A 24,654-nucleotide genomic window follows, 5' to 3' on the forward strand; every position below is an offset into this window, starting at 1 on the left:
CTCTCTGGCTCCAAGGCTGCAGGCTCCAGCCCAGGCCGGCTGGCTCCCCTAGGGGGCGCTGCAGGAGGAGGCTGAGCACCGGGACCTGGCGTAGCCCGGGGCAGGCGTGGGCTGGAGAGCGAGCCCGTCTCGCTGGCTGGGAACTGGAGCCGGGCGCGGCTCCAAGTCTGACGTCAGCAGCGCAGTCCGAGGCTGTGATTCGGGGGCAGGCGCGAGCTGTTCTGCTGCTGCAGCCCCGGGGCAATGGCCAGGCCTGCTCCCCCCCCACACCCGCTGGCAGGGCGGGTCTCTGCCCCCTTACACTCCCCTGGGACCTTCCCTGACTTCCCCCCGCAGGAGAGCAGCCCCTTCTCCAGCGTGGAGAGCCCCAACCAACCCCCACCTCCCATGCATCAGAGGATCCCCGCTGCCTTCCCCAGAGGGGAGACCCCTTATAGCCTATCCCCTAGGAGGGGTCACTCCCCTCTGACCCTCCCCTGCCCTTAGAGGGGCGCCCCAATAGCCCAGCTTCCTTCCACCAGAGGGAAACCCCAATATTCCAGCAGACTTCCAACAAGGGGGCCCCCAATGCCCCAGCCCTTTCCAGCATAGGGAAACCCCAATCCCCCATACCTCAGCACCCTTCCAACAAGGGGGACCCCCATCCCCTCCTTCCAGCAGAAGGGAACCCCAGTATCCCAGTCCATTTCTAGCAGGAGAAACACCATACCCAGCCCCCTTCCAACAAGGGGGACCCCCGTCCCCTCCTTCCAGCAGAGGGGAACCCCAATACCCTAGCCCCCTTCCAACAAGGGGGACCCCCCGTCCCCTCCTTCCAGCAAAGGCGACCCCCAATACCCCAGCCCCCTTCCAACAAGGGGGATCCCTGTCCCCTCCTTCCAGCAGAAGGGAACCCCAGTAGCCCATCCCATTTCCAGCAGAAAGCCCCAATATCCCAACCCCCTTCCAACGAGACGGGGCCCAACCCCCCTCCTCCGGCTGGCGGAGCCGGTCGGGGGGGGCTGTCCCGGTCCCTGGCCGGGGGAGGGCCGGCCGGGGCTGGAGGCCATGTGAAGGGAGGGGGGAGGGCCCAGCCCAGCTGCCTCCTGATTGACTCCCAACTTTCTGCTCCTCCCTTGCACAAACTTTCCCTTCCCTGCGCCTGGCTCCGTGCGCGGATTCCGGAGCCAGCCGCGCTCCCCGCATTCCTGCTGCCCCTGTCACCCCCACCGGCTCCGGCACCCCCAGCTCGCCCGCGGCCGGCCGAGCGCTGCGGAGCACGGAGCAGGTAAGCGCCCCCCTCTCCCTTCCCCAGCCCGGGAGGGTCTTTCTTTGCTGTAAGGCGCTTTGCTCCCCCCCCCCTCGGGGGCCCACACTCTTCCTCCCCCCAGCTGATCGCTCTGGGTGGGGAGGGGCTCCCCCATGGGGGCCCCACTCCCCCCCAGCTGATCGCTCTGGGTGGGGAGGGGATCCTGCTGTATGACCCCCCACTCCCACTCCCCCAGCTGATCTCTCTGTGTGGGGAGGCGGTTCCACCAACACTCGCCCCCCTCCCCCAACTGAGCTCGCCTGTCCTGGGGGCCCTGTCCTCAGATTAGTTTGGGGAAAGAGCCATCCCCCCTCCCCCCCGCAATCACTTCCCCGAAACTGCAGCTGCCTGGGGCAGCCCTTCCCACTCCGCCTGGGAACTTGAGCTGCTTGGGTGGGGGCTGGCCTGGGAAGGGATCAGCCCCATTGGAACACAAGAGAGGATGTGGAGGTGGGACTGCCCCCAGCCTCTTCTCCCCACCCCCAGCGGGTTTGAGCCTCCCCACCCCCGGGGGCCTACTGGGCGCAAGGGGGTGTGGGTTTCACTCTGTTAACTGGGGTGGCCGGTTGCAGTCCTTTGGTTGTGGAAGGACGTATCCATGGCCCCCTCTGCTGCCTCCTCCCCCGTCAGTGTTTTCCCTCAGCCTGGTGGGGCTCGTTTCCCCTCTGGTTAGTGGATTATTATTTTTTTAATCTCTCCCCCCACCCCAATAATTCAACAGTTTTCACTTTCAAAACATCCAATTGCTCCCTCACGTACTCTTGCTTTCTGCCCTGCCTCTCACTTCAGTTTAAGTTTTGAAGTCAATGGCCTGTGATAGATTTTAATTTTTTTTTTTTGCTTCTACTTTGCATCTATGGGCTTTGACCGTGTGATTGCTGGAGCTACAGTTCCAAAGAGGCCTTGCGCGCAATATATGATCCATCGATAGAGTGCGTAGAGCCAATACGTTACGTTATATAAACTGCCTCCTTTTCCCTCCAACTCGCTGCAGTAGCTCCCCCAAATATAACTGCTTCCCCTTCTGACTCCGGAGGGCATCATGGGTGTCTTTAGCAACTGCATTGTGTATATGCGTGTACAACACGTCCATATCACACACATACACTGGAAGATAATATGCTGGCTGTATATTACACACTTTGTGCCTAATCACACAGTCACAGTACTAACGAGTCATTAATTAGATGCATAATTTAATATTTTTCATGCTCTTGCTTTTTGGGGTGGGAGGGGAGCCCCAAGCAAAACAAACTTAGTTATATGAATCTCCAAAATAACATGCTCATTTGTGTATGTGTTTATGTAGGTAACCATGCGGGTTTGGGTTAACTTTTGTGTGTAAACTAGGTTGCATACACAGAAAAGGGCACAGTGAATGTCATTATGGATTCAGGCATGAAAATCAATATATTGGGGCACTGGGGATGGTGTGCCTAGGGAAGGGAAGGGAGATGCCCAGAAACATGGCTTTGGAGGCACCCAACATTGCTTGTCAAAAAAAAAAAAAAAACCCACCTCCACAGAAAATCCAGCTTGGCTTGATTAGTTCTGGGCAGCTGACCCAGAGTGCTAATGAATTAACAAACAGGGAAATGGCGAGCACAGAGGGCAGGGAAGAAAAGTGTGAGGTCCCAGTGAGGCTTCCTTTTGTCTATCATAAATAAGAGCAATGGTACATAGGTGGTGGGGCTGTGGCCGTCCGTTCCTCCCCCCCGGAAAAGAGAGTCAGTCTAAATTGGATAGTTTTGAGGCAAGTGGCTGTGGCCCTGTCCCCCATCTTGCTGCCCATCTGTGGTGAGTCAGAGTTTTTAATGCTGCAACAGAAAACGTCTTCTCCGTCTTCTCGTCTCTGTTACCCCCTGCTTGTGTGTGGGGAGGGAGTGTTTGTGAGGTGGCTCTATGGAAGCACCTTGTAGGGGTGGTGGCTGAGGTACTTTGCAATGGAGGTGCTGCCTTAGGGGGAGACCTCGTAGCCAGGTTGCTGCCTCTATAGATAACTGGTCACGGCTCTGTAGGGACTTATTGCCGGTCGAGCAGGCCCAGACACGCAGGCACTTGTACCATGCAGGGAATGCCTCTCTAGAAAGCAATAGCTGGGTCACAGTATATGCTACTTGTCTTCAGGAGCCATTTAAAGGCCTTTGTGTTGTTTCTCCCCCCAGTGCAAACCCTGTTGTGACAAAACATTCACACTTTTCTCCAGGCACTCTTCTGCCTTTCCGCCTCCTGTGAGGTAGGCCAGTATCATGACCCCCATTTTGCAGATGGGGAAAGAGAGGGAAGTGACTTACCCAAGGTTAGGGTGACCAGATGACAAGAACAAAATATCGGAACACGTTGGAGGGGGGAAGGAAGAGGGAGGGCGCTGAAGTAAAAAATAACAAAAAAACAACAAAAAAAAAGCCAGAGTGCAAAATATTGGGACAAATGGCATATGTTGGTCGGGACATGGGACAGACAACTAAATATCGGGACGTCTGGTCACCCTACCCAAGGTCACAGAGCAGGTCATGGGCTGCTGTGAGTAGAACCCAGGTTGGACTCCTGGGCATTGGCCTTATCCACACACCAGTCTGTCCTTTCTTAGCTCTTAAAATGGATAAATGATAATAAACCATCATAAGGATAGTGTTAGGAAGGATCTCCCGCATGTGCCATGCTTCATAACCCCCCTCAGTAGCCATAAGAAGGGGTGTGTTGGTATATATCTATATCTTGTATTTATAATATAATCTCTAACCACTAAGGGCAGGTGTCGTTCAGCCTGGCAATTTTCATACCAAAATGCTTTCAAGGAAACTACCGTCTCATAGCATCGCTCTCACCCTAAAGAAACTCTGGATCTGAACTTAAGCGTGTAGACAAAGATGATCAGATCATAAAAGAAAGCAAGGTTTGGCCGGGCCTTTTTGTTGATGTGCTTAGGTTGGGGGGAGGGGGGAAGGGAACGGATACAAAGGAGAACTAGACAATTCAGGGGCTTGGCATATAGGGATTCAGCTCCTTTGGTCTCCGTGTCTTCTAACTATCCAGCCAAGCTGGCAGGGAGTGACAACTTGCTTCCATCTGATGGCAGTTTGGTGGCTTTAGTGAAATAAGATGCAGTTGCAGCAGTGAGCCCAAGGACTTGCTGTGCCATGGAGACTGGAATATCTTCTCCCAGCTACTAGGGTCTTTGGGGCTCAGGGTTTGCATGTGTGTGTAGCTGCTTCTGCCACTGCCCATGCTGTACCTGCCCTGTGGAGAGACCACTCCGTTTTGCCAGGACTATTGGGCTAGCAGCAAATACACCTTTAATAAAAATAACTAACAAATTGGGGGGGGGGGGGGAATCGTCCTGTATGTCCTGGGTATTTCTGGTGCACCCGTCACTAGGCCCTGCCTGTCTGACTCTGGTGCTCCAGGCCACGTGCAGAGCTGCTCCTCTGAGTCTCTGTAAATACCTGGCATTTCTTTGTGGAAATATTGAGTGTCTGTGACTAGCTGAGTGTGCAGAGGGAAGGAGGAGGGGTTTGGCCGAGGTGCTGGCAGGTGAGGAAGTGGCAGTGGCTTTGTTTGGAAAGGTGCAGACAGACAATCCCCTCCCTGCTGTGCTGAGAAGAATCTACCAGCAGGTACATCACTTAGTACCTTGCCCATCTGCCTTACACTGAGTACCTTAAAATCCCAGTCAGCCTACAGCTGGATTGTACCAACCACCCTTTTGCTCCCAGCCATCAGAGGTACGAAGCTTATCTTTTTGCTTTGACAGCACTGCCCATAAGCAGCGATGAATAGAAAGCAGCACCTCCTTCTGGTGACAGCCGGAAACTGTTGCTGCTTCCGCCAGTTGCACCAGGCCTGTGGACACTCAGTAAGAGTGGCGCATCTGAAAGCCTAATTGAGGCTGTGACACACTGCTGACAGTGGGAGGTGATGCAAGCCGCGACTAGCAATATAGTGGAGGGATAAAAAGATTCTCAGCCAATGTGAGAACAGGTTAAAGCTGCACTTCCTGGGAGGTGAGGGTGGAAGTGGGCAATCAACTATAATTAATGCATTAAAAATTAAGTAACCACGGAACTCCTGTCAAACACACACACCAAACAGAAGGCCAGCTGCAGGGGATCCCTTGTGCTGGAATAACTTATAGAACGGGTCTGTTGTGAAGAGCAGAGCTGTGCTATGCCTGATCCTTCTGGGTAGGGGGGAGATTTGGATCTCTGCCTCCTCCTTACTGCATGTTCTTAGTCCCATGGAGGCTAGGGATGAGTGACATTTGGGGTGGGAGGTTCCTGTGATATTTGGGGCACCGGAGGAATACCACACGGGATTTGAGCCCCTATGATCTGCCCTTCCAAACATGGGCCCTGCTACGATGATTGTTGTTTATTATTTGTATTATGGTAGCGCCTAGAAGCCCAGGCGTGGCCCAGGACCCAATTGTGCTAGGCGCTGTACAAACACCGAACAAAAAGATGGCCCCATCTGCAAAGAGCTGACAATCTCCTAGAAGTTCCTTTAAGTGTTTAATAAAAAAGGGTGTCTTGAGCCAGAACCCAGTGATAAAATTCTTACTGGCTTTAATGGGAGCTAAGAGTTGGTCAGTCAGTCAGTCCTTGCTGGGAGAGGCATGTGAAAGGTGGCTGAAGGGCATCTGATTGACTGACCATGTAGTTTGTAACCCTCTGAATGCCCTTCGCTGTGCAGCAGACTCAAGCCACCCCAAGGACACCCCTGGTGCTCGCCCCATGTATTGTGGTAAATTATTGCCATCCACCATGCGGAATCAGGGAACTGACTCTCCAGACAGGGCTAGCTGTGCCGTGGGATCACTACGCTCTAATGTGAGTATGTGCTGCTCTCCCAGTCCTGGATCTGAGCCTTGACTTTATAAGAGGTATTATTCAGTGTGGGTGCCCTCTTCCGGGCTCATTAGACAATAGATGCAAAACTTCCCTTTGTTATGGGAATCGCAGCTTTCCTGAGAGTTGGTTAGCCTGGAAGTCTGGGGTGTTGGAAGGTGCCTGGAGTGTGTGAGCACCCAGTGTTTCTGTCACGTGTTGGTGTTGACTTATGAAACTTTTTGGACTGAGGGAGGGAAGTTAATGATGGGTGAGGATCGTAAGCTGTGTTGTCACTGAGCCTGTAACCCGCACGTGGAAAGATGGCCTCATTGCTAAAGCACAAAAGAGCTGCATTCTGTTTGGATTTGGGCAAGTCATTTAAACCCCTTTGTGCCTCAGTTTCCCCCTCTGTAAAATGGAAGTGATACTGGTCCTGCTCACTGATACTTGTGAAGCACTTGGTGATCCCCTGCTGGAACACAGCAGAACAGTGCAAATGGAACACAGCAGAACAGTGGGCAGAACCCTGCCCTGCCATTTCACAGCCACCATGGTGGATTCTCCCCTCTGTAAATCCATGTTTGAGCCTTGTCTGTGCGTACGTTGGGCTGAGAGTCGAACAAAGCTCCCGAGCTTTTGAGAGGGGACATGAGCACTCGCTCCTCAGAAGAGTGCATCCAAAATGGCGCCTGGGCCTTCCCAGATCCATGCAGACCTTGGAGCAGTCCTGTGTCTTTCCTGTGCAGCTGCCACAGTTCTAAGACAGTAGCCACATGGACAATGTCTTTACTGCCCCTCGTGTGGCCTGTTGGGCTTAGCTTTAAGACTGTGCAGACTTCCTGGAAACATGAGTTCGAATCTCATTCGGATCAGCTGAGCCCTTCACTCTTCCAAGTGACATTAATTGATATGGGGCCATGCCATTTCCTATGGGTAAGTCTGAGTGAGACCTTTAACTAACACTGAGGCCCACATCTTCAAAGGTATTTAGGTGCCTAACTCCCACTGAAATTTACAGGAGTTAGTGCCTCAAAGGTATTTAGGCTCATAGGCCTGTCTACTGGTTGTGGATATTGAAGTTTTCACTGCCCGAGTGTCCTTGACCACATGTTCCCCTATTTTCCTTGTTTAATGCAGTATCCCACTACTTTCCCCCACCCTGCCCCCAAGACGGCTGCGTTTCAGTGGTGTTACACTGGTACTGTGATAAAACACTCTGGGATCCCCTTGGATGAAAGTGAACTCGATTGCAGTAATTTGTAAAGATTTACCACCCAGGGGTATAAAGAGTGAATCCTCTTAACTGGCCCATCTCTGGGCAGAAACCAAAGCAGCCCATTTTAACAGCTGTCTTGAAACTCCCAGGCCCTAGGACAGTGGTTCTCAGCCAGTGGTATGCAGACTCCTGGGGTTACACAAAGGTCTTTTGGGGGTACATCAACTCATCTAGATATTTGCTAGTTTTACAACAGGCTACATAAAAAGCACTAGTGAAGTCAGTACAAACTAAACTTCCATACAGACAATGACTTGTTTATACTGCTCTGTATACTATACACTGAAATGTAAGTACAAGATTTATATTCCAGTGGATTTGTTTTATAATTATATGATAAAAATGAGGAAGTCAGTAATAGTGGCTGTGACACTTTTTGTATTTTTAGGTCGGATTTTGTAAGCGAGTAGTTTTTAAGTGAGGTGAAATTTGGGGTTACACAAGACAAATCAGCCTCCTGAAAAGGGTACGGTTGTCCGGAAAGGCTGAGAGCCACTGCTCCAGGATACCTTGTGCTGCATGATACTACGTATTTAAAAGTTATTACAGTAGCACCTAGAAGCCCCAGCCAAGACCTGGGCCCCATTTTGCTAAGGGCTGTACACACATAGTGAGAGATGGTGCCAGCTCCTAAAACTTAGTATAAATAGGCAAGACAGACAAAGGGTGAGAGGCGAGAAGGTGTATTATCCCCATTTTACAGATAGGGATCTGAGAGTCAGAGAGAACAGGTGACTTTTCCAAGATCATGCAGGGAGTCTGTGGCAGGGCCGTGACTGAACCCAGGTTGCCCAAGCCTCAGTCCAGTGTCTTAACCACAGGACCAAAAGCAACGTATGAAATAAACACAATCATTGGCAGCATTAAAAGGCTTGAAGAACCATAATGAACACATGAGCCCGACCTGTCTTGCAGCCTTGATAGCACAGCAGAAGGCCACACTTTGGGAAAGCGAGGCCCACAAATCACCCTTCCTGTGTGTAAATGACTGTGACTGGACTACTGGGCATCAGGCATGGCAAGTATCTGCAGGTTAAAGTCATGGAATAGACCAATCGGCTCTGGTCCCTGGCAATCATCCCAGTTAGTCTAATGATCGGGCTGGTTGAGGTGATCTTAGTGCATGTCTGTAGTCAGGGGCGGCTCTAGCCATTTCGCCGCCCCAAGCACGGCGGCACGCCGCGGGGGGCACTCTGCCGGTCGCCGGTCCCACGACTCCGGTGGACCTCCCGCAGACGTGCCTGCGGATGGTCCACCGAAGCCGCGGGATCAGCGGACCCTCCGCAGGCATGTCTGCGGGAGGTCCACTGGAGCCGCCTGCTGCCCTCCCGGCGACCGGCAGAGCGCCCCCCGCGGCATGCCGCTCCAAGCACGTGCTTGGCGTGCTGGGGCCTGGAGCCACCCCTGTCTGTAGTGAAATGGGGGCGGGTATCTACCATATAAAGAGGAGTGAAAAATTGTTTACAGTGAATATTTTTGTGCGGCCCCAAGAGATAAAATGTGAGCAATATAAAAAACGCCACCGTTTAAACACAAAAGCTGTGTGGAACCCAAAGTTTGTCGGCAAAACTCCCATCATCTTCAGGGGGAGCTGGGGGAAGCAGAGCTTGGCAGAGAGAAGCAGAAGGAACAACTTTACATGCTGTGATTATCAGAAATGATTTGAATGTATACAGAAGGGGCTGGAATCAGAACCCCAGATCCAAATACTAGGAGGAATGTCAGATATGGACTCCACCTGTGACCCATTTCTAGCAAGAGATCAGTCCGAACTTTTAGAGGTCCCATTAGTTATCTGAGGGCTTGCCTACATGAAAACATCCAAGAAAATTAATCTGACTTAACTAGGGTGTGAATCTGAAGTGGATTAGTGAAACCTCATCAAATCCCTGTGTGGACACTGTAAATCAGAATTAAAGTGGCCTTAATTCAGTTTAGTTTGGAAGGCCACATCTACACTGTAGTGGCATAGCTGCGGTGCTTTAGCTATACTGCTCTAATCCTGTAGTGTAGACCCAGGCTAAGGTGATGGAAGGTGTTTTTCCATCACTATAGAAAGGAGTTTTCCGCCACTCTAGGAACTGCACCTCCTTGAGCAAGGGTAGCTAGGTGAACAGAGGCATTCTTCTGTCAGCCTAGCTGTATTTCTGCTAGGGGTTAGGTTGTCATAGCTATGGCACTCGGGTGTGTTTTTTTTCACAATCCTGGGTGCTGTAGTTATGTCTACCTAAATTTTAAGTGTAGACCATGACTAAGTGAATTAAGATAAAGCAAATTAAGGCCACTTTAATTTTGAATGAGGGTGCTCACACAGGGATTTAATGCAGTTTAACTAATCCGCTTCAAATTCACACCTTTAGTTAATTCAGCTTGATTTTCCTGGAGAGCCTCATGTAGACATGCCCTGAAACAGTCCATGTGTGCAGCAGTCTAGGAGTTGGGACTCTAAGGTTCTTTTCTCAGCTTTGGTAGAGATCAGTGGTTTTCAACCTTTTTTTCATTTGCAGACCCCTAAAAATTTTTGAATGGAGGTGCGGACCCCTTTGGAAATCTTAGACATAGTCTGCCGACCTCCCCCACCATTGGCCACAGGTTGAAAACCACTGGTATAGACTTTCCACCTGGCCTTAAACAAGTTGCTTCACTGCTCTGTGCCTCAGTTTCCCCTATTTTCTGAAAAATAGGCCTCATAACTCATACCTCTATGGACTGTAGTGAAGTGTAACAGTTTTTAACCTGCTTTGAGATCCTTGGACTGGAGCGCGAAGCATTATTTATTCATGACTGTCTCTTCCTAGCTCCTCGTAAAATTAGATCCAGCTGTTCACAATAGTCACTAATTTCCCCAGAAGATGTTCTGAGCCTGTAAACTTTGAGCAACTCTGAGTTAGTGGAGGATGGGCTGTAGTTCTCATGCCAGCTCGCCAACCATTTCTCCCCATCCCCCAGAGGCAGGGAGCTCATATTGCTGACATTTAGGCAACTGTCCTTTTGTTTTAGTTAAACTCGGCATTAATGTTGTTAGTGGGAAGGTTTGGGCACTTCATAGCCCCACTGCCCACCCTGTGGGGAGCAAGGCCTTGCATGTGGTCCCCCCTCCTCCCAAGGAGGAGCCAGGTTTACCCTCAAATGAACCCCCAAGAGCTGGGCAGCCTGTGGCTATGTAGCCTTTTTGGCTTCCCCTGTGTTTGTTCTGGGGTCCTCACCATAACCTAGATGCGCCCCCACAGGACTCCCTCCAGAACCCACCTGGATCAGCCATGCTCAGGGGCCAGCCGGGCATTTGTGGGTCATTCCTTCCTCACCACAGCACACCTGAGACTTAAGCTACCACTCCACCAGCTGCAGTACGGCCAGAAAGGCCTCCCTGTCTCTAGCTTGCCCACTCCCTGCAGATTGGGAAGCTGGCGTGGTAAAGCAAAGAGGGAGGGAATGGTGGGGGGAGAGAGAGTCTGTGATTACTGGGTTGGTTAGATAATTGTGGGCGGGTGAGGGGGGCTGATGCATTGGCTCAGGATCAGCTTAACTACCGGGCTGTGCTCTCGTCTGGAACTCCTTCTCTATTAATAATATTGCCTTCAATATTTTTAGCAACTTACATTCTCTATATGCAGGAGGCGCTTCACCCACCACTGAAATGCTGCCACCTCAGCAGTGGGGGCGCAGCAGCTGTTTTAACAGCACAGAGCTGCAAGGCTGAATCTTAGGGCAGGAAGTGAAGGAGGTGCTTGCTTCCAGTTGGAAGTGTGAAGTGGGAGTTCAGATGGCCAGGAGGTAATGAATCAACCCCGGAAGTGGACCAAGACACCAGACGTATCCTGCTCTTGTGATCAATGCTGTTGGATCTTCAATGTCTGCAATTGAGCAGATTCTTGGTTTTATGTGGCTTGCCCAAAGGGTGGGTTTTACCTAGGTGCGTTTGGGTCCAAGTACCTAATGCCTCTATTTCAGCAGGGGTCCTGATAATCAGTATGTACTTACCAGGCTTTTTTCTGTATTGGAAAGCTGCAGAAATTCTCACAGCACACGGTGCTGTGACTAGAACGGACTGAGCTAAGTTCTCCCATGTTGCGTGGAAGTCGCTTGGAAGATCAAGATGAGAAGGAGAGGATGTGGTGAAGGCAGTGGACTGGGACTCAGGAGATCAGAGTTCACTTCGCAGCTCTGCTGTATACTTCCGGTGTGATCATGGGCAAATCACTTCATCTCTGTGCCATAGTTCCCCAGCTGCAGAATGAGGATGATGATGCTTCCTTTGGCTTGTCTCTCTAAACTCTTCAGGATGGTCTCTCACCATGTTTGGCCATCACCGAACACAGTGGGCCTTTGATCTCAGTTGGGGTCCAGTCTTTCCTGCAGTTTAAATAATAGTAAGAGCATTACTGTTCAGTGCTAGAAACACAAGAATAATTTATATGGGGCTCATCCTGGGGGATCCCAAGAGCTTAATAAATTGTGTGCACAGCACCCCTGCAAAGAACATGGCTGGGTAAATTTTGCCAGGGACTAAGATGTTTGTGTCACTGCTCAGCAGATTGGATCTTGCTGTTTGGGGTCTCATCAGAAAGACCTGCACACTGGAAACCACTGGAAACTGGTTCTCAACTTACAGGGGAGGTGGAAGCTCTCTGGGAAAAGAGTCTGGATACTCCAGACCAGAAGCCTAAAGGCCACAATGGTGGGAGCTTAGAAATACACAGACCACCGAGCCAGCCCGCTGGCTGTCAGTCTAGGTAAACATATTCCAGGTTCTGGGCTGCAGAAATATACGTGACCCCACAGGATTCCCTTTTTCCGCATTAGCTGCCTCCTGGTGGGGATATCGGTTCTTGGTAGTTTCCTCACTGGCCCCTCTGCAGAGCGTGTTCCCCTTTGGTCGTTCTGTGCGGCGTTCATTCCTGAGTCATCAGTTTAGCCCCAATGCAGGGAATTGCACAGTGCATTGATTGTCCACTCAGGGTCCGTTGCCTGTTTCCTGTATGTACGGTGGATGGCATATGAAATACATACTCCCGTTATGGTTTCTGCAAATGTGTGAGATGATGAAACCCTCTGGAAGGGGCTCCTGTGGAGACATTTATCCCGTGATGCCACCTGTGTGGAGGGATTCATAGACTTTAAGGTCAGAAGGGACCATTATGATCATCTAGTCTGACCTCCTGCACAATGCAGGCCACAGAATCTCACCCACCCACTCCTGTAACAAACCCCTAACCTATGTCTGAGTTATTTAAGTCCTCAAATTGTGGTTTAAAGACCTCCCATGGTACCCAGGACAGCATGCCAGGGGAAAGTGACTTGTAATGGTGAGGAGTGCTTGGCTTCCACCAGACTGAATGGCTTTTTCCTCAGCTTCAGAAAGGTGTTAAAGCCATCCCCCATCCCGGAGCTGAGTTGTCACATGTAGCCCAGTGGGTCGTGCTGAGGGCTGCTCTGGTTTGGTAAGGTGCTGCTTTCAGATTGCCTGCAGCACCCAGCTATGAATCAGGGCTGATGCCTCAGGGGCAGCTGTGTCTCCTAGGCAGAGGGTGAGGGCAATGATTGCAGCTGCTTCCATGGTGAGGATTGGGTTACACGGGGGTGGAGGGAAGGGAGAGGCAGCCTGGGACAAGGGAGTGGGTGTGAAAGAACTGGAGCCTTCCTGTTTGCACAGGGGTTATAGACACCTTATGGCCCCTCTTTAGACTGGTTACTTTAAAATCACATAGCCTGTACATTTGCACAGAGTCAATAAGACACTTTCCCCGCCCCACAGATCTAAGGCCTTGTCTAAGTCAATAGGGAATGAAATTGACATAGGTCATTTTCAAACTGATTTGAGAGTCCACACAGGAGTTGGCACTGATTTAGCGACCCCGTTTTAAAAAGACACCCTTAGTTAAACCTCTACAATGCTGTTTGTAGGTTGGGCCTAAGGGAGAGCTGGCTGGGAGACTTGGAACAGTTGCTCAGGAGTGGGAGGGTGTGGGCAGTTGTTGGGATGGAGAATTCCCAAACACAGGTTTGGAAGGAGGAGGAGCTTGGACAAGGAGAGGGGAGACAGTTCTGAATATGGGGGGGCAGCAGGAGAGAAGATGCAAAGGAGGACTGTGCCACTCCAATCCCTTGGGAAGGTAAGCCTTAGGGCACAAGCCCTATTTGGATTCAGTGGCACTAGGACAGTCCTTTATGTGGACACCTGGAGTCCTTTGCCTCCCAGAGCATCTGAAATGACAAAGAGCTGGCCAGAGAACCCTGAGCTGGTTCACATCTGTCGTACTGAGAACATCTGGGATACCCCCACCTCTCCCATGATGATCCTGGTTTCCTTGGCTTATTGTTTTTTCCTGATTCTATAGAAATGGTTGTTTCTAGCTTAAGATATCCTAGGAGAATGACTTATGGATTTGCCTTTTCCTCTGAATTCCAACCCCTTCTTGTGACCAGGTCCTAGAAAAGTATCCGGTGGCTGTTGGGTGTGTGTCTGTGGCATAGACATTGTCCATCTTACCTAGGACAGCCAATCCCTAAAGCCAGCTCTAGCCCCATTTATTCAGGCTGGAATGCATAGTTAATCACCTTGGCCAGACCATGGGCTTGCTGAGCAGATTGCCTGAACACTTTCAGCCGGGTTCTGCTTCAACCTCCCAGATCTCTTCCTTGGGTCTTGTGCAGTTTAAGCCTATGGGATCTCTGGGAAATTGGCTTTGCTTCTAAGCCATGCTGGGAATTCAAACTCTTGAAGTCACTTTCTCTGCTTGGATCGGCAGGTTCTCAAGCTCAGTAGGTCAGAGTTGCTTCTCACCGTCAGCAAACAGCAAATTCTAATTGGAAATAAAGGTTTAACTTGTAATGATATTTCTCAGCATGCTACTGGCTAAATTACATCCGGTCTAACTCATTCCCCTGGCAATTGGAAACTTCCTGTCCTAACCGTGCACTGTTCAGTGGCTGCCGTGTTCCAGAGATGGCTGTGTTTCAGTGATGGGTGAAGTGAATCCAGTATGTAGGAGCTTGATCCTGAGGTGTGCTGAGCACCATTAATTCCTGGCGGATGATCCAGTGGGAGTGTTGGGCCTCTTGGGAACAGGCCTACAGTTTGTAAAGCCTTTTGGGCCCGAAGTGCTATGTAAATAAGATGATCCCATTCCTGGTGGTGGCCATCTTGGTGACGCTGGAGGAGGCCAGTCTAAGACTTAGTCAGGTTCCAACTAGTTTCATAATCTAGAAAATAATTAATGCTTTAAAAGCTTTTATTAAAATATAAATCAGTGAAGTGCCTCTCCTGGCTAAGCAGGATGGAAAGCAAGAGGGACACCCCTGCTGCCGGGTTATGTGGTCGTGTTCGAACCAAGATGGCTGCCCCGTTACCTAGCAGTGAGGCTCGGAGAAACATCTGCTTTGCTTTAAAAATACTGGGCCATCGGCTCGGTTCTTCCCCAGGCAGATCCCCGTTGACTTGAGGGGGACTAGGGGCCCTGCAGGGTTTGACCCATTCAAGATACATTTCCTGAGGCGGTGAGAGGTTTCTGGGCTGAGTGAAAAGGCCTAAGTCCCGGTCCTTCTGAGCCTCGGTTCCCTGGTGTCCCATCTCCACGCCTCGCTGGTGTCTGGGCAGGAAAGTTCCTATGTGGGTCACTGGGGAGGAAAAGGAGCAGCTTTGTTAGGATGGGGTCGGTGGCCATCTACCTCGCTGTGCACAGGCTGGGGCCTGGGTCCTTGTTTGTAACTGGTGGGTAGGAGGTGACTAGCACATCTGGGGACACAAGTAGCCTAAAGGGGACGGGATGGACTTGGTGGTTGCCTGGGAGACCCAGGCCCTCTCTCCAGTTGGCTGTCACTTTAGGAGCCACCATCCATCGGTGCTGCATCCCTCGTGGCCTTGGAGCCACGTGGCCTCTTGTGGTTTCCTCGCTCCGATTGCTTCCTGAGCTCCACGCCAGGCCGGAAAAGACAGGAAGTGATAGAGGAAAGGAAATTACTCAGGCTGTCTCACAAGGGAGCAGGAGTTGGGGGGAGGGGTGTCTGGGAGAGTCCCAGGACTTCTGAGTCTGGACCATCCAGGGGCCCTTCGGCATCCATTCTCCTGTCTGTCTGAATGGTGGGGTGGGGTGGGAATGCAGGAAAAGAGGATGGATCCAGTGAGGGGCGGACATGAGAGACAGGCACTCGCTAACTGGCTTGTTACTGAGCTACACTTCCCTCTGAAACTTTGCTTTTACAGAGCCTATAGTGCCACATCAGTGGCTTGGATTTCTAAGTCCCTTTTGCAGGCAGGATCCTGGCAAGGGGATATACCCTGATGGTAGCAAGTAGTAGAAGTGAAGTCTGATTCCAAGCAATGGGAATCCCTAAATATCAAAGGGCCTTGCAGCTTGGTAACAGTTTAGAAAAAGATCACAAACCCCCAACCATTAGTATCGATCGGTCTCTGAGGTTCGGTCCTTGTGGGAGCGCTGTTGGGTAGAAATACCTAGGTGGTGGGCTCCGCTGATGAATATAATGCTTTCCACCCCCACCCCCAGGATCCCATACAACTGTTCAAGCTAAAGATAGGGATTGCTTTATTCCTTGCTGAAAGGCAACCACTTCTGGGGTGGAGCGTGTGAGAGTGTTTTCCAAGAGGGGAAGTAGAGAACAGAAACTATTCCCATGGAAACTGCAGGGAAGGGGGATGGTTAGGGTCTGCAAAATGTGGTCATCCAACCTGCGATTTGACCAGGATGTCAGGATTAACACCCTGGCTCTTGGAAAAACTGCCATGAAGTCTTCCATGGCCAGGATTTCTAAAAGGCAATGAACCTCCTAGTGCTCCACTGGGGCACCATCTGTTGAGCTGCTAACGCTGCCTGCAGCATCCTTGGAACGCTCCCACCTGGGGATCCCCCAGCCCAAACGTGTGAGGTTAGAGGCCCTGGTGATAGGCCTGCAGGCTGAGGCTGTGATTGCTGGTGGAGATCTCCTGGTGAGGGCTGGCCAGGTGGTGCAGTCACCACGGGTGAAGATCTGAGATCCCCAGGCTGGCAGCAATACCACGTACTCTGTCTTTGGGGAGAGGCGAGCACTGGCAGTCCCACGCACCTCCACCGATGCTTGGGATGGTGCGGAGGGGCTCAGGAGTGGCGTTGGGGGGCCTTTCACGAGAGCTGCCAGGTTAGACACTGGGTGTCAAGCAGGTCAACTCCCCCATCCCCAAACTGGTGTTGACAATGCTTCTCACGCCGCTGTGGACAGAATCGACCATTGAGTGCCCTGTAAAGAGCATCGGACGTGACCTACCCCGGCCCACGGACCGTAGAGACAGTGAAAGAAAAAGAGCAGCTGGCATGTCATTCCCGTGGCTGTTTTAATTTCTTATGCCAACATCCCTCGCCATCGAGGATTTTAGAAGCACCCTCCCTACACAGACACTCCCTTGTTGTTCCCTGCCACCCCTGTAGGATGGAGCATTATGAATCTGGGGATCCCTTCTCCCTACAGGCTCCCCTGAAACCACTCCACCTTCCCACCTTCTGAGCTGCACCTCCCGCCCCCTCCCCCCCCCCCCCGGCTTTGCAGGTGGCAGCCTGACTTTCCCGCCCCGTCCCTGCCTCCCTCCCCCATTTCCTTCCCGTGCACGCAGTCGGATAAAATGTATTAACATGCAGACAAAACAAACATGGAAGAGATTGGGGGGGGGGGGGAGGTGTGGGGGAGAGGCTGAGAGGCAGCATCATGGAGAATGCCCCCGGCAAGCGTTCTCCTTCCAGAAATTAGAAGCATATTAAAGAAGGCCTCTGCGTGCTTGCAAATTGTTTCCTCCTGTTGGAGTTCAGAGCCTGCTTTTGGGGCTGTGCGTTCTCTTGGCTAACGCTCTAACACACGAGAAGGGGCCGGAGAGCTGCTGTGTGAAATGGCTTGGGGCCGTTACACGGGCATGCTGTACTGGAAGGGAAATGTTTGCACCCCCGATGGCTCTGAATTCCAGTAGTGCTGTCTATTTCAAAAGATCCCAAAGTCCTCCTCGAGCTGTGTGTACCTTGGCATCGCTGAACTGCAGCCACCTCTGGGGTGGAATGCAGCAGCTGTCTGGCGGCACACAGCAACGCTTCACTACAGCCCTCAGGAGGGAAAGGGAAGAGTGAGATGGGGAGTTCTAGACGATGAGGTGGTGGTGTTCAGGTAACTGCACTGGAACTGCAGCCAGGTTGCTGGGGTTAATGCCCCAGCTCTTGCAGGAATCATTGTGGGTCCTTCATGGAGTGGGCAGGACCTTGGGCTTTGCTGGGTCTCTGAATGAATGCTCCTTGCATTTGAGCTCCAATGAGGCAGAGTCTCCCACAACTGGGAGAGGGGACCCTCCTGTCCCACCCCTCAGATTTTAGTTGATTGCAAAGTCCCAAGTGGCTGCTACCCACTCTCTGTATCACCTAGCTCCCTGAAGTGCCTGCTTGACCCCGGCACAGGGACAGGCTGGGCCGCGTAATCCAAGGCACAGAGACTCCTGTCTGTCCTGCCCAGAGACCCCGTCTCTCCCCAGCCAGGACATCTTTGCATCTTTGTCAGTGCCCTGCTCACCTGTGGAGCAGTCTAGGGCTCGTGGGCAGCATCTGGTGGGATGGGAACTCTGCTGCGGTAGTGCAGGGTATGCGAGTGGCAGGGGCCCAGTGACCACCAGGCTGCTTCCTCCTGTTCCCAAATTGCTATCTGCGGCTCTGCTCAGGGAGAAAGCTGGGCAGCCGGCCTGCTGCCGGCGTTGCTGGTCCTTGAGTTACGCAAATGGCCGGGCCCTTGTGAGGGCCCCACACCCATGGTGATGAGCCTGCAGTGACCACACAGGATCTATAGTGTGTATCTGCTCCCTGGCAATGCTGGGTCGATGTCTGTGTTGCCAGGGGAGTTCTGTAAGTATTGCCAGCCCCCTCACCTCTGGGCTGAGCTCCCATGACCATGGGGGGCTGGAGGCCCCTCCAGCCTTCTTCCATGACCATGGGGGATCTATACAGGCTTTCTCAAGCCCCCTCCCAAACAACTTTCACACCACAAACAGGGTGAGTTGCTTGATGTGTTTCATGAAGACCTCCCCTCAGATTTGTGGTTTGGCTGGGAAGCTCACACTAGCAGCTCTAAATGTGACCCATTAAAACCCCGATGTCCCTGGGGGCATGGGGGACACTTGGATGATGGTTCTGCTCTGGGCCCCTCTGGATTTCTGTTCCAGCCCAGGCCTCTCTCCGATCCTTTCGCTGAGACTCTGTCTCGCCGGCCCCTTTGATAGAGAGCTGTGCCAGGCCAGCAGGCCGCTGCTGCGCTGGAGACTTGAACCTGGCAATCGAATTCCATCCCTCCCTCTGTGCTATAAATACACCCAACGCCGTCTCCCCCAGGACGGGGCCACAGAGCGAGGGAGCAGGCAGCGCTGGTGGGAGCTCGCCCCGCTGAGCTGTGAAACCTCCCGGACAGTCTGGTAACTGAACGCTGCCCACTGGCCTTGGCTTGTCTCTGGGGCTGGGAATGGGGAGCCACTCGGCGAAGCGGGGGAGTGAATCTCTCTACCTTCCCGAAGGTCACAGTGACCTTCTCTTTCTCTGGCCCTTTGTACAGCTCCTTGCTCAGGTGTGTGAGCGTGGAGAGGCCAGGCCAGCCCTGCCGTTTGGCTGCTTCACCTGCTGTGGTAGTGTCTGGTGAATGTCTCCCTTAGGGGGTGTGGTAGAATTCTCCCCATAGGAGGTTGTGGCAGATTAATACACCCTCCCCGGGGATTCCCTTCCATCACTCTCTCCTGTTCCTCTCCCACCCTGTGGGTTACTGCATGGGGGCTGATCCCAGCTATCCCCATTTCACTTGATGGTAGTTTGCATTTGTGTGGTGCCTCTTGTCCTCAAGGATCCCACAGGGACATATGACAATGTATACGCAGCCCCAAAATGCAGCCACCTCTGGGGAGGAAAGGGGCTGGCCCTGCACAATGGTGAGTGTTGGGGCAATGCTCTCCAGGCAGGACCTCATGTCAGCTGCCTCTAAGTCTGCAGGCCTAGGGGTGGTGAACATGGTGCTTAGACAACAAAGCTGTGTGTTTGGAGTCACGTGAACAGGTTTGGCGCAGAGCAGGGAAGCCAGTTCCTCCTCTCTGCTCCTTCTCCCCTCCCCACTCTACATCGGGGCCCCCTGCACCCTGTTGGTGTGAGACCCTTTCTAACTGCAGGGCTGCTGCTCTGGAGGGATCTCCCTCCCTTCCCTCGCCTCAGCAGAGAGCAGCAGGTGGGTGTGAGCTCTTGCCTGAAACTCCCCGCAGGGGGAAATCAATCGGAGTGGAACTTGCAGCCTTGGATTTCCCCCCCCCTGGCTTTCTTGTCAGCAGGAGCGGATTCTGCATCAGGGGAGGTCACGCCCAGGCTGTAAGCTGAAACTTTTTGTCTTTCAGGTGAGAGGTGCAGCTTGCTGCACTAGCTCCCAGCCAGCAGCCTCCTGTCTGGGCTTGTCTGTGAACTTTTATCCTCTTTAAATGCGGGGGGCCTGGGGAAAGAAGAGCTCCCCTGTGGGCCCAGCAAGGACTGACCCAGCACCAGCCAACCTGGTGGGCCCACAGCTGAGACACTAAGGCAGGAGCTGAACCAGTTCACAGGGCAGCTGTCCCTTCCTAGCCCCTATGTCAACAGATCCTCCTGCCTTCCCAACTCTCCTGGAGCAGATCCTGCTTCCACCCCTACTCCAGTACATCCTAGCTAGCTTCCCTTCTTCTCTCCCCAACAGCAGGGGGCACTCTCCTGATTGCAGACCTGAGTGTGCTCCAATGCTGTGGCACAGAGCTGGGGAGACCCTCTGACCAGGATGGGAGCTAGAGGCCGTTGTTCCCAATGCTTCTGCCAATCCTCCTAGTTAATTCCGGAATGCAGGAACCCTCTCCTCTCACCTTCGCTCCAGGTGAGTATCCTCCTTCCAGTTCTGCTGCAGTAAGATGCTAGGTGCAGAGGCTTCTTGGGAGATCCCTCCCCAACAGCAGTGTCCGGAGACATTCAGGGTCTGGCTGAGCCATACCCCACCTGTGCAGGCTGCTCTCAGCCCTGTTGTCACTGCAGAGGAGGGCAGCGCCAGCAGTGGAGGGGCAGGCAGGATCCTTGCAGAAGGAGAGTTTAAATGCATAGCTTGAGTTAGCGGTGAGGAAGGGGCTTGAAATAACCTTTTCTAAAGTGTCTGCAGGGTGTAATTCCCAAGGAGGGTCACAGGTTGTTTAGAAGGGAGTAAGAAGGTGGAAATAAGGAAAGGAGAACATAGGCTGAATGTCAGGACAGCCTGCCTGGCTATGATCTCTATCAGGAAGTGGAACAGGCTCTCAATACACCACTGCTTGGGATGGTTAAAAAGCAGCCTGGACAAAACGCTGGAGAACCAGGAGCCACCCTGCACTGCCTGCTAGGCAGGAACTGTGATGGTCTGTCTCTGGCATCTGGGGCTTCTGGTGCAAGCAGGGTGGGAGGGTCTCCAGTGCACTTTGAACAAACCTGAGCATGTGTCAGAAGACCCAGCTTAACGTAAGAGCAGCCATCCAGAGTGAGACCAATGGTCCATCTAGCCCAGTGTCCTGTCTTCCAACAGTGGCCAATGCCAGGCGCTTCAGAGATAATGAACAGACAGGGCAATTATAGTGATCCATCCCCTGTGGTCCATGCCCAGTTTCTGGCAAACAAGAGGCTAGGGACATTCAGAGATGGGGTTGCATCCCAGCCCATCTTGGCTAATAGCCGTTGATGGACCGATCCTCCAGGAACTTACCTAGTTCTTTTTTGAACCCTGTTATAGTTTTGGCCTTCACAACATCCTCTGGCAAGGAGTTCCCGAGGTTAAAAATGAGACATGTATTTGGGAGCCTGAGAGATCATCTCATTCTGTATCATGTTGTAACCTTGCCCTTGCCTGTAAATAGGGGCATGCCAGCCCATCCTTGGCAGACCTTGTCTTCCTCCACGTTACAGAATCTCCAGGACAAAGCTCCCCTCCTAGTTTCCAACCTCATCCTTGGATTTTTCACCCTCCGTCCTCCCACCTCCTAGTCCTGCAGCACCTTGCTAATGCTCCTCAAACACTGGCCTGCATTCCTGTCCCCACCTCCCCTCTCTCTGTAAAGCCAGCAGAAGCTGACCCCACCACCAGGAATAGCCTTCGCTACACCTGTCTCCTGAGGCCAGACCCTGAGCTGGTGTAAATCCACGTAGCTCTGTTGAAGTCACCGGAGCTACATCAGTTTCTATCCGCTGAGGACCTTGCTCCATGACACACATTATAGCTCCTATCTGCATCCGTGTTTCCCTCCCAACTTATGACTCCTGAGCAACCCGAGATCAAGGGCATCATTGCTTTAATATTTGATGCAGCATCTCTTGTGTTGTCTTATCCTGCCCTTGTACAGGGGTGTGGACTCAAGCTAAATAGGCCCCTTCCATCTCTGTGGGCCCAGTTTTCCTCTTATAAGGCAGAACTGTCTCCATTGCAGTCACTCTGGTGTTTGTAAGATCACACTCTCTGCTAGCCTCCATTTCCCCCATGCTTATTCTCCCCCAAACTCAAGCATTCCCTCCCTCCGCTGCTGCATCTATGGAGGCCACATGTGTGAGATTGGAACCCACCAGCTCCACGTATATTGCTTCGTGTGCACCGATGGGGGTGTGGAGTTTGAGGATGGAATTTGCGGTGCCACATATCATGTCCTTATTTTTACCTGGATTTTTAAGGAGCGGCTACGAGAACAGGTGTGGAGCCAAAGTGAGATGAAGGCAGGCAAGAAAATTTGCTCTCAAAATAAAATACTGGGGGAGAGAGACAGTGATGGGCCTAACAAATAAACAGCTGGCATTGATGAACTAGATATAGTGGGTTATAGACACCCCTTGGAGCCCAGGTATCGTGCTGGCATTGCTGTACATACCAGCTCTGACCTGCACCATCCCTGCTTTTCCAGTCCTGGGCACTCTTCCCTCACAGGCCCTGGGGAGGGACAGCTGCTCTGCAGAGTGCAGGTCAGGAGGTGTGTATTTGTATACATGTGTGTGCCTGCACTACAGTGTCCTTAAAGCCCCCCTTTGCATTCTGACCCCCAAATATCAATGTGGTCTTTAAGGGCTGGTTCCTGAAGGCTGCTCGGACTCTCACTGGCTGCCCGGGGCACAAATTTGACCCCCCACAGCTGGTGATTGGCATATCTAGGTCACACCCCCTATCTCTGCTACACCGATACCAGCAGGGGAGAGTTGTTCTTCACTGGCTCTGTGCTGCCAGGGGATCCCTCTACGATGGGCAGGTCATGCCACACTAGTGTCAGAGTCCACTAGTGGTACAGCACAACGTGGTCTCACCACATTGGTGAGAATCCAGCCCAACGCAGAGATTAAAATAGAAACAGGAGCTCCTCTCTGCTTAGAGCAGAGATGGGGGAGCTGTGCTCCCCAGCCTTCCCCGCCTCCCCCTTACTTAAGCTCTTGGCCCTGTGACTCTGTTTTGAGGGGGATGTTTGGTGGGTTACTTAAGAGGGAACCTGAAGGTTGAGGAAGGGAGGGGAAAGTGAGAGAAGCGGCAGGAGAGACGGACGGTAGGAAGGTGGAAAGTGGATGAATATATCCCTATGGGGAGTGGTGATGGAAGTAGGCAGTTCTCATGGCCTGTGCTAAAATGTACTGAAGCTCCTGGGAGAATGAGAACTCCCCTAGAATGTTGGTTCTGGAGAAGGTATCTTCTCCGTTCTCAGTGGTGAGGTCGCCATCTTGTACGCACTCAAAGAGGCAGTGGGAGGCTTGGATGAGCTCCAGGAAAGAGGGTCGCCATTGGAGGGACCTGCCTGAGAAATGGGAACGTTAACGCTCAAGAGGTCTTGGTCTTGCATTTTGGTCAAATCTGAGACCTTTCTGCACATTGAGAGAAAATCTCACCCCAGCTCTTTGTGACAATCTTCAGCTCCTCATGCCCTCCGGAGAGCTTGCTTGCAAAGGTTATCCAATCTCCTGGCCACACTGGGGGGCTGATAAAGATGGCAAACTAAGCTGCGAGAGCTGAGTTTGATCCTGCGAGGCCCCTGACATTACTGGAGAACTGATGCAAGGGACCTGCAGAATTCACTGGCCTCCTGGATTTGGGAGAGGAGCAGGCCATGGCCCTGATTTTGAGGGAAGGAATCCCTCTGCCTTCCTCAAGGACAAGCTGATGTAAAAGAAGGAAGGTGACATGTTTCACTCCAGCCTCCCTCCCCCACCCCGATCAGGTTAGGCAGCCCCACACCGCCAAAGAAAGCCCGGCATGGCTGGTTTCCCAATTGTTATTGTGGTCGCTGTTTTGTAAGGGCTGGGTGGAGCCTTGGATTCATCATCTCTTGCACTGTACGTCAAAGCTATGACTCGCCGCTCGCCTGCACCCTCCCTCCAGGAAATGGAATTTCTTGGCTTGGCAAGACACTGTTTTCCCAGTGGCTGCCACTCGCACCGTGGCCGGGCCACTCTTGGTTCTTCCTCTCCGAGTCCCCAACTGGGTGGGGCAGAGAAGCTCTATCTTCTTCTCTTCTCCCCGGCCCCAAATACTCAGAGCTTTCACTGTGTCCTCACCTGACGGGAAGGAAAGCTCAGGGTGATCTCTGAGGTTTCCCCACTAGTGGGGTCAGCAGGAGAAGATGTGTGGATACTAATTCAGCCCGTAAGCAGCGATGGGAGACCTGGGCACTAACACAGGCCTGAGGTCTGCATGTGTGTTTGTACAGCACCTAGCGCCACAGCGTCCCCATTCTGCTTGGGGCGTTCAGCAGCTACTATCATATTAACTGTAATGGCTGGTTGGAGGCAGGATTCCAGCCCCCTGGTTAGAGCATCCTGGGTGGGATCTCCTGGGAACACAGGGCTTGCCAGACCGGATCAGCCCAGGATCTGTTCAGCACAGCATCCTGTCTCCAAGAGGGACCAGTCCCAGCTGGCTCAGAGGAAGGTCCTGCAGTTACAAGGACATCCTGACCCCAGAGACCGCTTCCTCCTGACCCCAGTAGTGAGTGGCCATGCCATGAAGCAAGGGGGTTCACCATCCCTTCCAAACCTCATTTCCTCCCTTCTAGGACCCTCCTGCGATAATCTGCAGTAGGTGTGTAAAAAGCTTCAGTGTATCCCCCCGTGCTGCAGTGTCGTGTGCTCAGCCACAGGGGTTCCTGCGTCCCCTGGGGTGGGAGGAAGCATGGTGTCTCCAGGAGAGGGTGTTGGGGAAGGGAAGGTTTCAGTATTCTCTCCATGTGCTGCAAGAAGAGGAAATTCTGCTGCGTCTTGCCCTGTGCAGAAACG

At 52.5% G+C, this 24,654-nt stretch overlaps 1 protein-coding gene across 3 annotated transcripts in view; it reads left to right on the forward strand.

Annotated features, from left to right (window-relative positions):
* Positions 1-255: 255 nt before the first annotated feature.
* Positions 256-24,654, forward strand: part of TEAD3 (TEA domain transcription factor 3) — a 58,096-nt gene continuing 33,697 nt past the window's right edge. Inside the window, exon 1 of one of the 3 annotated variants that reach the window (XM_045013797.1) lies at positions 256-1,267. The gene's annotated coding sequence lies outside the window, so the exon portion shown is untranslated. The remainder of the gene's footprint in view (positions 1,268-24,654) is intronic. The other 2 variants (XM_045013799.1, XM_045013798.1) reach the window with 2 other exon arrangements.

This window comes from Mauremys mutica, chromosome 4 (genome assembly GCF_020497125.1).
Source record: "Mauremys mutica isolate MM-2020 ecotype Southern chromosome 4, ASM2049712v1, whole genome shotgun sequence".
NCBI classification, from domain to species: domain Eukaryota; kingdom Metazoa; phylum Chordata; order Testudines; family Geoemydidae; genus Mauremys; species Mauremys mutica.